This window comes from Pleurodeles waltl, chromosome 10 (genome assembly GCF_031143425.1).
Source record: "Pleurodeles waltl isolate 20211129_DDA chromosome 10, aPleWal1.hap1.20221129, whole genome shotgun sequence".
Classification (NCBI taxonomy): Eukaryota; Metazoa; Chordata; class Amphibia; order Caudata; family Salamandridae; genus Pleurodeles; species Pleurodeles waltl.
In genome coordinates, this window is record NC_090449.1 from 207,144,028 (window position 1) to 207,159,367 (window position 15,340).

Consider the following 15,340-nt stretch of genomic DNA (forward strand, 5'->3'; position numbering starts at 1 on the left):
AATTTAAAAAAAGCATGTTTGCACTCGCAAATTACCCGATTCTGCGAATTGAGCTGTTTGCGACCTCAAAAATGCTTTGTGCATCTGGTCCCGAGTTCTATATGTATACTATATACTACTGAAAGAGCTCCTCCGCCCACTAAACAATTTTATTGAGTTTTGATACAACATAGCAGGTCACATGCATATCATGCATATCAAACATTTTGCCATAACCACTATTGTTTATTTGTAACAAGATAGGTAGTAGTGCATCCAACAGGACAGCCAAATAATCAATGTAATCAATGTAGCACCAGCTTTAAAACAGCAGATCAATTCCTGAGTCTCTCTTCCATTTGTTCCACATCTTGCTGTATTTGGCGGGGCACTCCTGCCCTTGAACACCATCTTTTCTTGATGGGTGCAGTAGTCTACCTCACGGTGTCACTGAGCTATTGTAGGAGGTTCAGAAGACTTCCGTTGATGCTGTATCCCTTTTCGCCACCATAGTGGCCGTGCCTGGCAGGGCCCGGTCCACCCGCGTGCCTTCGTCCCATTTTAACCATCTTTGTTCTAGGGATTGCCACTAAACATTGTGAACCTGACCAGAGTAGGTGGGAGGGGAGTGCCTGCGGAATTAGCCTGTTAAGAAATTTGGGCTCTGATTATAGATTGTATCCCTCATTAGGCCTGTCATCGGCCTGTTTCCCCACCCAGCAAATATTCACTATACCAAAATCATAAAAAGAGCGAACCACAAACTTTGTTATGTTCTGAAAAACGAGACTTTCAGTTCTTTTCAAATGCCTAATGATTTGCTAAAATATAAAGGACCATTAAAAGCGTGAGCCACAGGAAGGCTCTATTACAGTGAGAAACATGGGCCCTTCTCTTATGGAATGTTAATGACAACTCTGTGATTAAATCCCTCATTAATTAACTAATTAATGGATGTCTCGATCAAATGGTCTTAAACACGCCTGTCTGTATTGGACTATTGAACTACCACTGCCTGTTAAACCCCTGAAACTTGTATAGTTTTTTTTAAATGTACCTATCAATTTAAGCCTGCGAATTTCACTCTGTTTCTTGGTGTAGACAACCGTTCCTTGCCCATTCACCGTTTGTTGTGAACTGTAAAATATCCACATAATGTATAGTGCACGAGTACTCTATAAAACAGGCAAATACATAAATACATTTGGCCCGTGGTAATCCCGAGTCAACCGCTAACAGTAGTACTACCAATGCAACGAAAAAATAAACGCCCGATTTAACAATGTTTCGTAAGTGATGTAATATTACTGTAGTAGACAGTAAGGGCCTGGGTTAGGGGAATGCTGTAATTTAAGATATTCTAAATACTGCATGTTGAATTACTGCTTCTGAAATGTGTTACCACCATGGAACGAATTGAAGGAAGTAATTGTGCTAACAACTTATTTGTGATTTTTGAGGACCAAAGCCTTCCATTTGAATACTGAATTGCATAAATGCCAGTGTTAGAATGAAACTCACTCCTAGTGATTAATGTCACGTTTGGATAATGTTCAGCGTTTACATCCGCCACAAGTGCTCTTAACAATACGGACATTGTGCTAATGAATGTTTCCATTTGTAGTGGATATAATATAAAGGGTCTCATTTACGAGGCCCTAGCGGCTTACTGAGATCATCTTTTTTTTACACTTAGGTGGCACAGTGTTCCAGCCCATATTTCCAAGACCCCGCAATCCACCTTGCGTGGCTTTTCATGGTCTTGAAAACAGGGACCCCTTTCACACATAACACTGCCTGGAAGGGGTGTTCAATCAGTGTTTTTGGGGTGTTCCCACGCAACACCCATGGAACCTGAAGGAATCTGACTCATTCCAAGATTTACAAGTCTGGAAATGCGTCAGATTCCTACACCACCTCAGGGGTGTCGTAAGAATAATGCTATGGTGAGAAATATCTTTATTTCTCCCCGTTTTTTACTCTTTCTATGTCTGCTGCATTCTGCAGGACACACAGAGGGAGGGAAACACCTCTTGTGATTGTTTTTGTACAGTGACGCGGTCAGACACGGGCTTGACCCCAGCGGAATATCAGCCGCCTTGTCTGGGGAGATATATCCATTCGGATGCTGTTCGGTAGCCGTACAAGCCATGCGGATGAATGAACCCTCCCTTGTTACAAGCGGCGCTTAGGCATACTCGTTTGATGTAATTAGGCATGGAGAGGTTCCCGTACCTGTAATGACACACACCAGAAGTTGTGTAGACATGGTGCATCCTCACGTAGAATATGGGCACTACCGTTACCAGAGGCGACGTTGCCCCTCAATAGTCCTGATGAGGCCCTGATTGAAGAGGCCGAAATGCGTTGACACATACACCGGCGAGATGGTGTTCTCTAATTGGAGTCAGCTTAAAAAATAACTTAATACGCACTGCAAAATACCACAAAAACATAGAGGTATTTGACAGCTGCTTGTCCGTGAACCACCAGTCATCGCAATAGAGTGGATTACAATTATAAATTGGAAATTGTGCATTAGCATTTTATAAAGAAAGGGTGTTGGGCGCAACCCTCTACTGACGGAATGGCCAGTCTCAAGACTGTGAGAAGCTGGTCTCAGTTGAATCAAGAAGAATATATGTTTTGAATTTTATGTATGTTTTGTGGTGTTAATATTTTGTACTTTGTTTAATTTACTCATGAGCCATTGTTTGCCTCGCACATAATTAATTGTAATTAATTTTGGAAAGTAATAAATCCATAAAGACTGTATTGAGCACTGTTTTTCAAAAATATTGATTAAATTTATCCCTACCGTTAGACCATTCTTTTGTATACATTTTGTTATTTAACCCAGGTCAGGTTAGGGTCATCGGGTTTCCTCTTTTGTGCATACTGCCCCAGCCCCTCTGTCAGTGAACCAATTGTGGCAATGATTTAGATAATAACAGGGGCCCTAGGAAATATTGAACTGGTCCACAGTGCTCACTGTTCACCTTTTCTACCATGCGTATGAACACAGCCATTTTTGTGTTTTCATTTTGTCAGGATCTACACAGGAAAATATTTCAAATATTTCAAAAGGATTGTAGGGCTACTCCTCAATTGGTGGATTGACTGACCTGAAGTAGGATGCGACACAGGTAAGCTGGAGTTGCAATAAAGGACTTTGTAAGAAAGTGAAATATTAATTGGGGTGGATGGTAGTCCTTCACAGGTGATTAAGGGACATCTTTATGTAACAGTCACACAGTGCAGCAAGTCACATTCCAGTCTTTTCCCTGTGTTGGTCCATAATGTACTACCTAGCGCCAACGCAGGCACCTTCACGCCATGGTGCAAGGGTGTCTCTGTTGTAAGCAGGATTGTTTTTGTCAAAAAAGAATCACCTTCTTGAACAAAAAAAATCCTCAGAGGCATTTTCCTCTTTCTATGTGTGCTGCAGAATGCAGCACACAGAGAAATTAAGAAGATGAAATAAAGATATTTCTCTTTGTTACGTCTCACCTGGGCAGGTGTAGCATTTTGACGCATTCCCAGTTCCACCAACAATAGTAACTCCAGGAATGTCCCAAAATCCATGGGTGAATGAGTGTGAACACCAACACTCCACCCATGGAATGCCTCCCAGGACAGGGTGACGCAATGCTGTGATTTGCAATGCATTGCATTACTTTAGATGTGTTAAACAAAGGTGGCCTTTTGTGGCTCGATAAATCTAACTGAAGAGTTGTGTCACACTCGAGCTCTGTTGCGTGGTGCAAGGCAGATGCAACACTTTATTAAATATGCTTCTCAGTCACTAAACTGTTAGGTCCAGGCAAAGGTTTCAGTAATTTAAACCTGAGCTCAATCCCTGATAGCCATGGTATTGAGTAGAAAAGCTTAACTTGGAGAAAATGGGTGACGCATTTAGAAGTATCAAGCCAGCCAAAAAGTCACAAACAGAGCACAATAAAAATCCCACTCCTAATTATAAAAATAGAGAAAAATTAATAAGCAAAATTACACCATAACAACAATAATTTAATAAGAGGATCCGTAGATATGCATTTTTAAAGACTTAAGAGAAAAAATACCAATAAAAAGTAAAGACAAATTGAAAGTGCCATTAGCATGTTCCCGGGACCTAGGTATGATTTCAAGGTGACGGCGATGGAGTGTGGGGTGGATACACCAAGCAGGTTTGTCCTAGCAAAGAGTTTACCTTCTGTCTTAGTCTCTGAAATGGAAGTCAACACTGTCCCGTGGGTCAAAATTACAGACTGTCTCCAAGGATGTCTTCTTAAAACCAGTTGACCACTGGACAAGATCCTGTTGAAGTCATTGGTTTTGGTGGGTAACACTCAGAGCTAGAAAAGTTCAAATGTCATGCTAAGGCAAGTACTCAATTAGATATTATTCACGCAATTCCCCAGTCAAGATTTCTTTATTCGGATTTGACCCAGATTCACTAAAAGTTTGCATTGTGGTTGTGACTCTTTTTTGGTGTAGACACAACTTAAAATGTATTCTTTGATTTACAAAGCCACGCAAAGCCTGATTTGCGTGGCTTTATAAAAAATAAAAGGAACACATGGCAGCGCAAAACTCTGTCCTGCTTCACTTTTCATCGGGGAGGCATTACATTGGTTGAGCCTGGGTGGTTCTTGTGCATCCACACACGTATTTTAATGCATAGGCAGATTTACTAAAGGCTGTAAACTTACCTGAGGTGGATGGTGCAGCTTACTGAGGCTGGCATAATGAGAGAGAAAAATCTTTATTTTTCCTCATTACTTCCTCTTTGCCTGCAGCACACATACAAAGAGGAATACATTTCTAAGGATAGTTTTTGTGCAGGAAGGTACCCCATCCTCACAAAAACTATCCTGCTCTTAATGAAGGCATTCTTGCACTATCGCACAAGGGTGTATGCATTGGCGCTAGGCATCCACAGGTGGGCCAATGCGGGGAGAAAGCTGCCCAGTGCCATATCTTTTTAATATGGCACAATTCAGTTCTCTCCTGTTCAAGCAACGCAGAAGAGCAACTTGCCTTGCTACACTGTGCAGCATGACCTGTTAGTAAATCTAGGCCTTATTCTCTTTTTGGAGCGCAGAATCCTTCAAAGAGGTAAGGCTGCAGGCTGTATCAGGGACAGGCACACTTAAGTCAGATATGTTTGCAGCAAGGGTCTTCTGAATGGGTTTTTAGAAAAGTAAAAACTTTGAGTGGGACCAACTTGATTTTCTTGCTCAACAAGGGGATGTCTTAGCTGGATTGACTTGGGTGGGTGCTCTTGGTCCTCCAGAGGTCTGGAAGTCCAAACTTGTTTTAAGGTTCAACTTCTCAGAGATTATAGGAGAAGTCCAGTTACACACAGCCAGGTGCCCCTGGACCTCAGGAACTTAGGGAGTCACCAGAGGGGTCCAGTCCAAGTTCAGTTGCAACTGATCACGTGTGCACTTCAGGAAAAAGGCTTCTTGCAGCTTATTGTGTTCCTGCAGCCACTCAGGAGGTTAGTCAACTGATCCTTGGAGCTCACGTCTTCATCCTAGGTAGTGAGAGAAGGCCTAGCCCTTCTAGTCTCATCACAGGTCTCAAACAGCAGGTGCAGTCCTTCTTCTGTTCTTCTACAGGTCCAGAAACTATTCTGAGGAGCTTTTGGTGAGGTCCATACCTGTACAGTGGGTGGAGGTGACTCCTGGACCAATGGGGAAAAAGTTCCCTTGGGCAACCCTACTCACTTTAGAGCAAATTCCGTTTACTTCACAGTAAACTAACTCAGAGTACATTTTTCCAACGGAAATCAAAGATGGCACAGGCCTTCTGCCCTTTAAAGGAGCCTGAATGTCAGAAAGGGGAGTGTTTTGGGAAATTAGCATTCACCTCCTCTTAAGCTACACCAAAATTGATCAAGGACCATCTCCCCTCCCAGTGTGTTAGTGCCCAACTGGCTACCTGGGCCTAAAGAACAAAGGCTGTTTCTTCTTTAGGTTTCTCCTTACATTAAACTATGAATGGGTAGGGTTCGCCTTGTCCCTTTCAAGTTAATGAAGTTCCTGGAATGTCCCTAGCTGCTCTTCGTGAGGTGATATGTATCACACTATCCTCCCCCAATCATTCCTCTCACCAGACCTAAGTCATTGTCTCTGCTTTGGAAGAGTTTTCACATCTCATTAAGGTCAATAACTAGCAGAGCAGCTACTGTCAGGCTAATGCAAATTAGCCTCAAGGACCTTCAGGCAGGGGGAAAAATCTAAATAATGCAAAATCTTCACAGTTCTTTCAAAGAGCTGCAGGTCCCTCTCAAGTCAGATACAAAAGCACTTCAATTCTTCAATGACAGTTCCTCAAGTCGATAGTAGACGACCCTCTCAAGTCAGACGCTAAATCTTCAAAAACCTTTCACAAGGCTGAAGTTGCCCAGGTGCTACTGAAAGGTCCCTTTTGAGTCAGATGCAAAAATATTGAAATTCTTTCATGAAGCTGTAGTTCCACAAGTCTTTCCTAGAGGTCCCCGTCAAGAAAGGTGCAAGTGCTTCAAATGACTGTCAACAAGCTGAGTGCGTGTGGATTTAATATATAAATTTGCATCATGTGCCTGGTATTTTAATGATTTTCCTTGTTTTTCTTAGGATAAATACATTTTCCAAAGCTGGTTTGTAATAATAAGTAAACATTGTAGATGTCAATACATTTCTTGATTTGTATTGAAGTGATGATACCCTACCATGTGTATGTTAGAAATTGGGTGTTGGTTGACTGAGGTATGACCCCTAGTCTAGCAGCAATCACAATCCTAGACAGGGAAAGTGTCTGGCAAACCCTTAATTAACCTGTGCTCACCCTCTAGAACATTGCACAAAGCAATCAGGCTTAACTTAGAGGCAATGTGTAAAGTATTTGTGCAACACTCCAAACAGTATAACACTGAAAACAACACATACAAAGTTTCCACACCAGGTTAGAAAAATAACTCTGGTTTTAATAAATAACACAAGACCAAAACAACAAAAATGCAAAAAGTAGAACTTGAGTAATAATATTTTAAAGATTAAACTTTGAAATAGTGCTTAGAAGCAAGAAGTGCCAACCGGGGACATCTGGTCGTGCTGGACTGGGACAAATCAGAAGTTCAGGCCAACCTCAATGGAGCGAAGGCCAGCTACAGGGACCCAGTTAGGCCAGCTAAAGCAAAGTACCTTAAATCTTGGGTATCGACCGTTGTGTGGGTCTTAAGCACAGAGGCATCATGCAGCGGAGACGATGCGTCAGTTCTGAGATGTGGCAAAGCTGTGTTGTGAGATACTGTTACGTTGTTGTGGAGGATCTGGCCAACAGGGCTTGCGATGCAAAAGCCAGTGTCAGGGATGCTTGCACACCTGAGGCGAATCGTCAATTTCGATGTGTGCAGTGGCTGCAATGCAGAGGTGTAGCATCGCCAATGAGGCTGCTGTCGATGAGGAATCCAAGGAGCTGGTGCCGAGGAAATCGTTGTGTGGTGGCGGTTCTGAAGGCAATGCGCTGGTTCAAAGATGTGACGATGCGTGTCTGTAATGTGAATTCCGACCCATGCAGTAGCGGTGGCATGTCGGTTGTCATCCACGCAGCAGTAGTGATGTGTCGGTTCTGCTCTTGCAGAAGCGGATGCATCAGGTCAGCTGGAGCAAAACACCTTATGCCCACTTCCAATAGTCTAGGACTGGGGTGGCACCACTTGGCAGACCCACAGATAGTAGACTCCAGGTAAAGGAGCAGGCTGGTTGTAAATCTTTTATGTCCCTGCGACTTCAGATTAGTAGGCGAGCAAGCTAACCCTTGGAGTCACTCTGGGTTCAAATGATGCAGGTCCAGTCCTTATCACCAAGGCAAGAGAAAGCAGCAGGCGGCAGCGCAGCACAGCAAGGCAGGAGTCCATCAAAGTAGCAGTCCAACAGAGTGTCAGTCCTTCAGTAGCACAGTGGTTTACAGCAGTTCTTCTTCCTGGCAGAGGCCCCACAGGTCCAGAAGTGTACTCAGTTGGTGGTGTCAGAGGTGAAATACTTATGCCAAGTTGGGTCCTTGAAGTGGGGGAGACTTCAAAGACAGGCTCTAAAAGAGACATTTTCAGAATTGCACATCACAATCGGACTTCTGTACAAGTTGTGAGTTTAAATTATTATTCCAGAGACAGCAAACTTATAAAAAGTTTTTCTCTTCCAGATTGTGAATTCTTATAAAATGTAATAAGGTAATCCCAATGTTATCCCATAGAAGAGATAGGCTTCACTAGAGTGAAAAACAACTTTGGGAGTTTTTTGCTACCAGCACATGTAAAGCTTAAAATTACACAGCATGCCTTTTAAATGCATTGCACCCTGCCCTCTGGGTTGTCCAGGACCTACCTTAGGGGGGACTTATATGTATAAAAAGGCGAGGTTTGGGCCAGGCAAAAGTGTTATTTTGCCAGGTCACCAATACAGTGTAAAATTGCACACACGCAGGCTCTACAGTAGCAGGCCTGAGACATGGTTAAAGGGCTACTTAAAAATGGGTGGCCCAATAAGTGCTGCAGGCCCACAAGCAGCTGTTAATTTACCGGTTCTAGGCACATGTAGTGCACTTTTCTAGGGACTAATAGGTAAATTAAATATGCCTATTGGGGATAAGCCAATATTACCATGTTTGGGGGAGAAGGCACAAGCACTTTAGCAGTGCTTTGCAGTGGTAGAGTGCCCAGAGTCCTAATACCAGCAAACACGAGGTTAGAAAAATGGAGGCGGTAGGCAACAATTTGGGGGAAGACCATCCTAAGGCTGTCAGGTCTAACACGTGTCCTGCCAGCTGAAGGTGGGGAGACCTACCCAACTCCTTGGGAGTTCTCTTCACTAGACTGAAGAACCTGGAGAGACCATCAGCACTGGCGTGATCTGACCCAGGACAATTCTCTACCATAAAGTCTATTCCCAGTAGAGAGATGGACAAACTGAACAGTTTGGGATTTTCACTCCTCATCTGCACGAGCCATCTGATGGGTCTGTGGTCTGTCTGAATCCAGAGGTGAGTCCCAAACAGGTATGGTCTCACCTTCTTCAGTGCCCAGAACACAGCAAAAGCTTCTCTGTCAATCACACTCCATCTCTATTCCTGTGAAAGTAGCCTTCTGTAAGTGATGGTTGGTCTTAGCCCTTTTCATTCAACTGTCTCCCCTGTGCCATGCTCTGAAGCATCCACGTGCATGATGAATTCCTTGTAATAGTCAGGAGCCTTGAGTACTGGCGCTGTACACATGGCCTCCTTGAGGGTATTAAAGGCATTCTGGCAAGCCTCTGTCCAGATCACCAATCTGGGCTTCTTCTTTAAAGACTAATAAGGGGGCCACAATGGTGCTATATTCCTTAACAAATCTCCTATTGTACTCTGTGGGGCAAAGGAAGGCCCTCACCTCTGTCTGATTTTTAGGGGGTTTCCAGGCTCAGAAAGTCTCAATCTTGGCCTGGAGGAGCTGCACCTTGCCTTCACCCACCAGGTACACCTCAGAACCCTGCCCAATTTGGCACTTACAGGCATTGATAGTCAGGCCTGTCTGTTGCAGGTCCTGGAGCATCTAAGGGAGGTGTTGTAGGTGTTCATCCCAGATGGAGCTGTAGACAGCAATGCCGTCTAGGTAAGCAGCACAAAAGGCCTCCTTTCCAGCCAGGACTCTGTTGATCAAACTCTGGAAGGTGGCAGGTGCATTCTTCAAGCCTAAGGGCGTCACCCGAAATTGGAAGTGGCCCTCTGGTGTTAAAACTGCTGTCCTCTCTTTAGCCTCCTCAGTCAGAGCAATCTACCAGTACCTTGATGTGAAATCAAAGGTACTGAGGAAATTGGCAGTGCCAAGCCTGTTGATGAGCTCATCAGGTCAGGGGTAGGGTGTGTGTCTGTCTTGGTGATAGAATTGAGTCCCCAGTAGTCCACAAAGAACCTGAGTTGTGGAGTGGCACCCGGTGAGCAGCCTTTGGTACCAGGACCACAGGGCTGGGCCAGGGGCTACTGGAAGGCTCAATTACCCCTAATGCCAGCATCTTAGAGACCTCCTCCTTGATACTGGCCCTCACCTTATCTGGCAATCTGTAAATTTTGTTTTTTTACAGGGGGACTATCTCTTGTGTCAATGTCATACGTGCATAGGTGTACGAGTCCAGGGGTGAGAAAGAACAGAGAGGCAAAGTGTCCCAGTAACTGTTAACAGTTGCTCTGCTGCTCTGGGGTCAGGAAAGAAGAGAGGTTGACACCCTCCATTGACCTATTGTGTTCCTGTGCAGAGAGGAGGTCAAAGAGAGAGTCATTCTCCTCTTCTACTCCCTCATCTGTCACAAGGAGCATGCTCACTTCAGATTTCTCAAAGTTAGGCTTAAGTCTCTTAACATGGAACAATCTTAAGGGGTTCCTAAGGGTCTGCCGATCCACCAAGCAAGTCGACTCCCCCTTCCACTCCTTTACTTCATATTGGCTGGTCCAGCTGGCTGGAATGCTCTGTGCTCTACTGGCCCCATAACCCATACCTTCTGGCCAGGCTGAAACTCCACCAGAAAGGCCTTCTGGTCATACCTGAGTTTCATGACTTCTTAGCTGGCCTTAAGGTTGCTTTTAGCATTCTTTCAGAAGCAATGCATCTGGCTGTGGAGGGCCAGCATATAGCTGGCCACATCCTGGGGGGGTTTCCTGGGAGCATGCTCCCACCCCTCCTTTACAAGGCTCAGAGGTCCCCTAAGAGGGTGGCCATTGAGGAGTTCAAAGGGGCGGAACCCTACTCCTTTCTGTGGTACCTCTCTGTAGAGAAAGAGAAGGCATGACAAGAGGACGCCCAACTTCTATCTCATGGGTTCAGGTAGGCCTTTAATAATGTCTTTCAGGGTTGTGTTGAATTTTTCCACAAGACCATTGGTCTGGGGGTGATAGGGTGTGGTAAAGTTGTAAGTTACACCACACTCATCCACATGGACTTCATGTACGCAGACATGAAGTTAGGGCCTCTGTCAAACACTACCCCCTTAGGAAACCCAATATGGTTAAAGATCCCCATCAGAGCTCCTGCCACCACAGGTGCAGTCATTGACCTCAGAGGGATGGCCTCTAGGTAGTGGCTGGCGTGGTCCACCAGGATGAACCTGTTGCCTAAGGCTGTCTTTGGGTCCAAGGGTCTAATGATGTTGACACCCACCCTTTCAAAGGGTGTGACAATGACTGGTAATGGGAGCAGGGGAGCTTTTTTCTGTCGCACTGGCCTCTCAGGTGGGTCAGGACCAGCAGAATGCATCTGTCTTCATTAGGGGCTAATAGAAGTGGAAGACAGGCTTGGCGAAGGTCTTGTTTTTCTCCAAATGTCCTGTCAGGAACCACCAGCACATGGGCTACCCCAGTACCAGGAGCCTTAGGCTCGCTATATAGGAGATGATTCTCCCATTAGATTCGGTTATGCCAAGAGGCTTCACCAGCTACATGGGTGGCAGCTCGTCACCTCAAGCCTTCAAGAGTGGAACCCTCTTTCTGCACCTTGCAGAATTCCTCCCTGGTGGGCCCACCCTCAAATTACCAGTCAGCAACCTCAGCCAGGCCCCTAGGGCTGTAATGTCCTCCCTGGTTGGCCTATGTGCCCCTTCCTCAGGGACACCATAAACCTCCACCAGGAGAACTTCAGGGGCTGTTTTCCAACATGCCTTGCCCCTCTCTTTGGCAGTTCTATGGGCCATTGTTCCAAGCTCCAGGCACAGTTGACTCCCTTCCCAGACAGCCATGGACCATGTGGTTTTTAGACCCACTCAGACAATCCCAACATTTCCAAGTGAGAACTGAGCTCTACCTCCCTCCATGCATGGTGCTATAGGCTGTTGCCCAGCAAACAATCTACAGGCATGACAAGGCTCACATCTAGTGCCATAGACCTCCCCTACTTAACGGGAACTAGAGCCACTGGTAGATGGCTCTCTCGATTGTTGGTGACTATGACTATGACTATGACTTGGTGACCTGTGTTCAGTAGGATCTACTCTGGAGACACCAGTTGACACTTCACAGTGGTCATGCTGTTTCCTGTGCCTCACAAGGCCACCACCTGTTGTGCATTGATGGTGACCTACTGCCTATACTTTAAAGTATTTGGAGGCATATTGGCTTTAGGCACCATCTCCTTATCCCTCAGGGAATCTAGAGTCATCTCTGTCTTTACCCCAGAGCTAACTGGGACTACCTCCTCCCTGAGCGCTACACTCACCCACCCAGTGTCTGCAAACAAGACACCCTTAGAGTGTTCAGTACATTGGGGTACAAACCACCCTGTCTGCTTATCAAAGAACCGCTTCTTCTTAGACTTAGACTGGATGCTCATTACCACTACTCCCTTTTGAATTATTCTGGGGACCTTTTCAGAACTCCTTACTTTTAAGTTGGAACCCTGACCACCTTTGTGGGAGCCCCCCCCCCAATATACCTTCTTGGACACTCTGGTACTGTCCTAGATGGCTGCCTCCTTCGCAAGCTTCCTGCGGTCAGTCAGCGTACTGTCAACTAGATGCTGGTGCAACTCTGTAAATCAAACACTTAGCATGTGCTCTCTCATGATTAAATTTTGCAACCCAACTCTGACGGGCCGCCAAATCCTCTTCGACATCAGAGGAGCATCCAGAAAGAAAGACATGTACTGACAAGTGCCCCAGAGAACAACAGAGGAGGAATGCCCAGGTTCAGTGGACGCGACGTGCGGAGACTTCCAATCGTGTGGGATGGCGGCGGAGCCGACGGCAAAACAAATGAGGGACGAGAGGCAGAAAGACAGAGACGTTTCGGCAGGAGACCAAAGAGCCTGACAAGAGTGACCAGAGAGGACAGTGGAGGAACAGCATACCTGGAAGAAGCTAGAACACACCGACCTGAAAGCGAAGAAGACCATTGGGATAATGTGATGCCCCGCCACAGCCCCGGAGGGACGTGGCTCCTTACATACGAGACCGCATACACGTTATAATGGGTGGTTCTAAGGGTGGCAGGGTGAGAAGGAAGGGAGACGAATGCAATTGATAAAGCTTGAGGGTGTGCATGTATTGTGGCCCATGCACACAGCAACAAACATTGGGAAGCATGCGTGAAAATCACTGGCTAAGTTTATTTCACTCTTTGCCAAGCCCCTCACATACCCTTCCTCCTCACTTCCCTTTAAACAGCCATAGTGAACATACTTACCCAACTTCCTGTTCCATTCTTACTTCCTGAGGCCCACAGCTCACCACAGCGTCCACGGAGCCACAGAGAAAAGGGAGATCCTATGAAAGGGCAGAGAAGAACACGTTATCGTACAACCAAAGAAGGAAACCACCATCAACCCCCAACACCGTGGAACATACCTGGACATTGGCATTGTTTTCTTAAAAATACAAATAAAGAATCACTATTACCTACTCAGTTTAGTCCGCCTCGGTATCTTACCAAGCGGTGTTGACCCCAAACTCTGCCATACCAACATATTCATATACTTTGCTGTCCCACACCCAACCATTCAATGCCTTATTGTAGTAATCCACAAAATCTACCCAGAACATTCTGGGGAGCATCTGACTGTCTCTGAACCTTTGGCAATACCTTTACAAGCAGAATGGCCTTGAGTGGAGTGTACTTGGTTTGGTCTCCAACCTCTAGTAATAGAAGTGTGTTCCTACCCACAGTAGGCATTTGTTTCCACAGACACCCCCATTGCTACCCTGTGAACCTTTAATGGAATTTCCTAAGCAAAAAAAACATGTGTCTATGTAGCCTCCCACCACATAAATGGGCACCAAATCATTTGGTATGGGAACCCACATCTCTCCTTTGGTTACTGCAGGTATGCTGTCACCATCAATCCTGGAATTGGCCTGCCTGACTTTGATTTCCAGCTCCTTCAGGCTCAGTTCATGAGCCAATAAGATTTCCCTTTCCTAAATGGCTCTTTACTTCTCCTCCGCCTCCATTTTTAATTTTTTCATCTGCACCTTGAATTCCCTCTCCTCCCTCCATTCAGTCAGATCAGCTAGAGAGAGGCCGCAGGAACAGACACTGCTCTATGACCTGGCAGGAAGCTCTAATTTAGGAGGCCTTTCTTCCCCCCTGCTACAGGTGGTTCCTCCGAAGGCCCTCCTCAGGGTCCTCCATATCCTCATCCTCTGTGGTTACACCCAGGGGGGAGTGAGCTTTTGCCCAGGCCCTCAGTGATTTTTGCAAATCCACCTTCCTGGTGGTGCTCTTGGTAAGAAGTCCAAATCCTTTGTAGAAATCTGTCAGCTGGGCCACAGCGCAAACCTCAAGGTTGGCCAGCTCAAATTCCATTTTTGCAGATGTAGATCCACCGGACAGAGACATGATTTAGGAAAAAAACAAAAACGTAAGGTAGAGAGAAGTTAAAATTCAAATTGGACTTCTATGTGGAATAGAAGTGTAAAACCAAGTTTCTATAAGGCAGTGCACAAACACAAGTCCTATCCTCAACGCTGATCACCAATGTTAGAAGTTGAGTTGTTGATTGACTGGAGTATGAGCCCTGGTCAAGCAGCAACCACAATCCTGATCAGGGCAAGTGTCAGGCAAACCCTAGGTTAACCTGTACTCACCTTTTGGTAGCTTAGCACAGAACACTCAGGCTTAACTTAAAGGCGATGTGAAAAGTATCTGTACAACATTTTAAACATTTTAAACAGTAAAACAGTTAAAGCGCCATACAAAAAGATTCCACACCAGGTTAGAAAAATAACTCTGCTTTTAATAAAAAAAACATGACCCAAACAACAAAAATCTAATGAGTAGAACTTGAGTTAAGATTTTTTAAAGATTAAACTGTGAAATAGCACTAGAAGCAAGAAGGACCAACCGGGGATTGTCTGGTTGCACTAGACGGGACAAAGTGAAAAATTCAAGCTGACTGCAATGGAGTGTGGGGTGGCTACAGGGACCCAGTTAGGCCTGCTGAAACAAAGTACTGCAATCCTGGATGCGGAGTATTGCAGGGATCCGAAACACAGATGTGTTGCATAGATGAGACGATGCATCTGTTCCGAGATGCGGTGAGGCTGCGGTGCAAGGTCCGATTGAATCGTTCAGGATCCCGTTGATGGGGTTTGCAATGTGAAGGCCAGTGTCAGGGATGAGTTGCACAGCTGAGGCAATGCGTCGGTTCTGATGAGTGCAGTGACTGCTATGGGGAGCTGCAGTGTCACGTCCAGGCTCCTGCTGATGAGGGATTTGAGGAGCTAGTGCTGAGGAAAGCATTGCACAGTGGCAGTTCTGAAGGTGATGCACCGGTTCCAAGATGCAGCAATACAAGTCTGTAGCATCGATATATGCAATAGCGGTGATACACCGGTTTTGATCCATGCAGCAGTAGGAT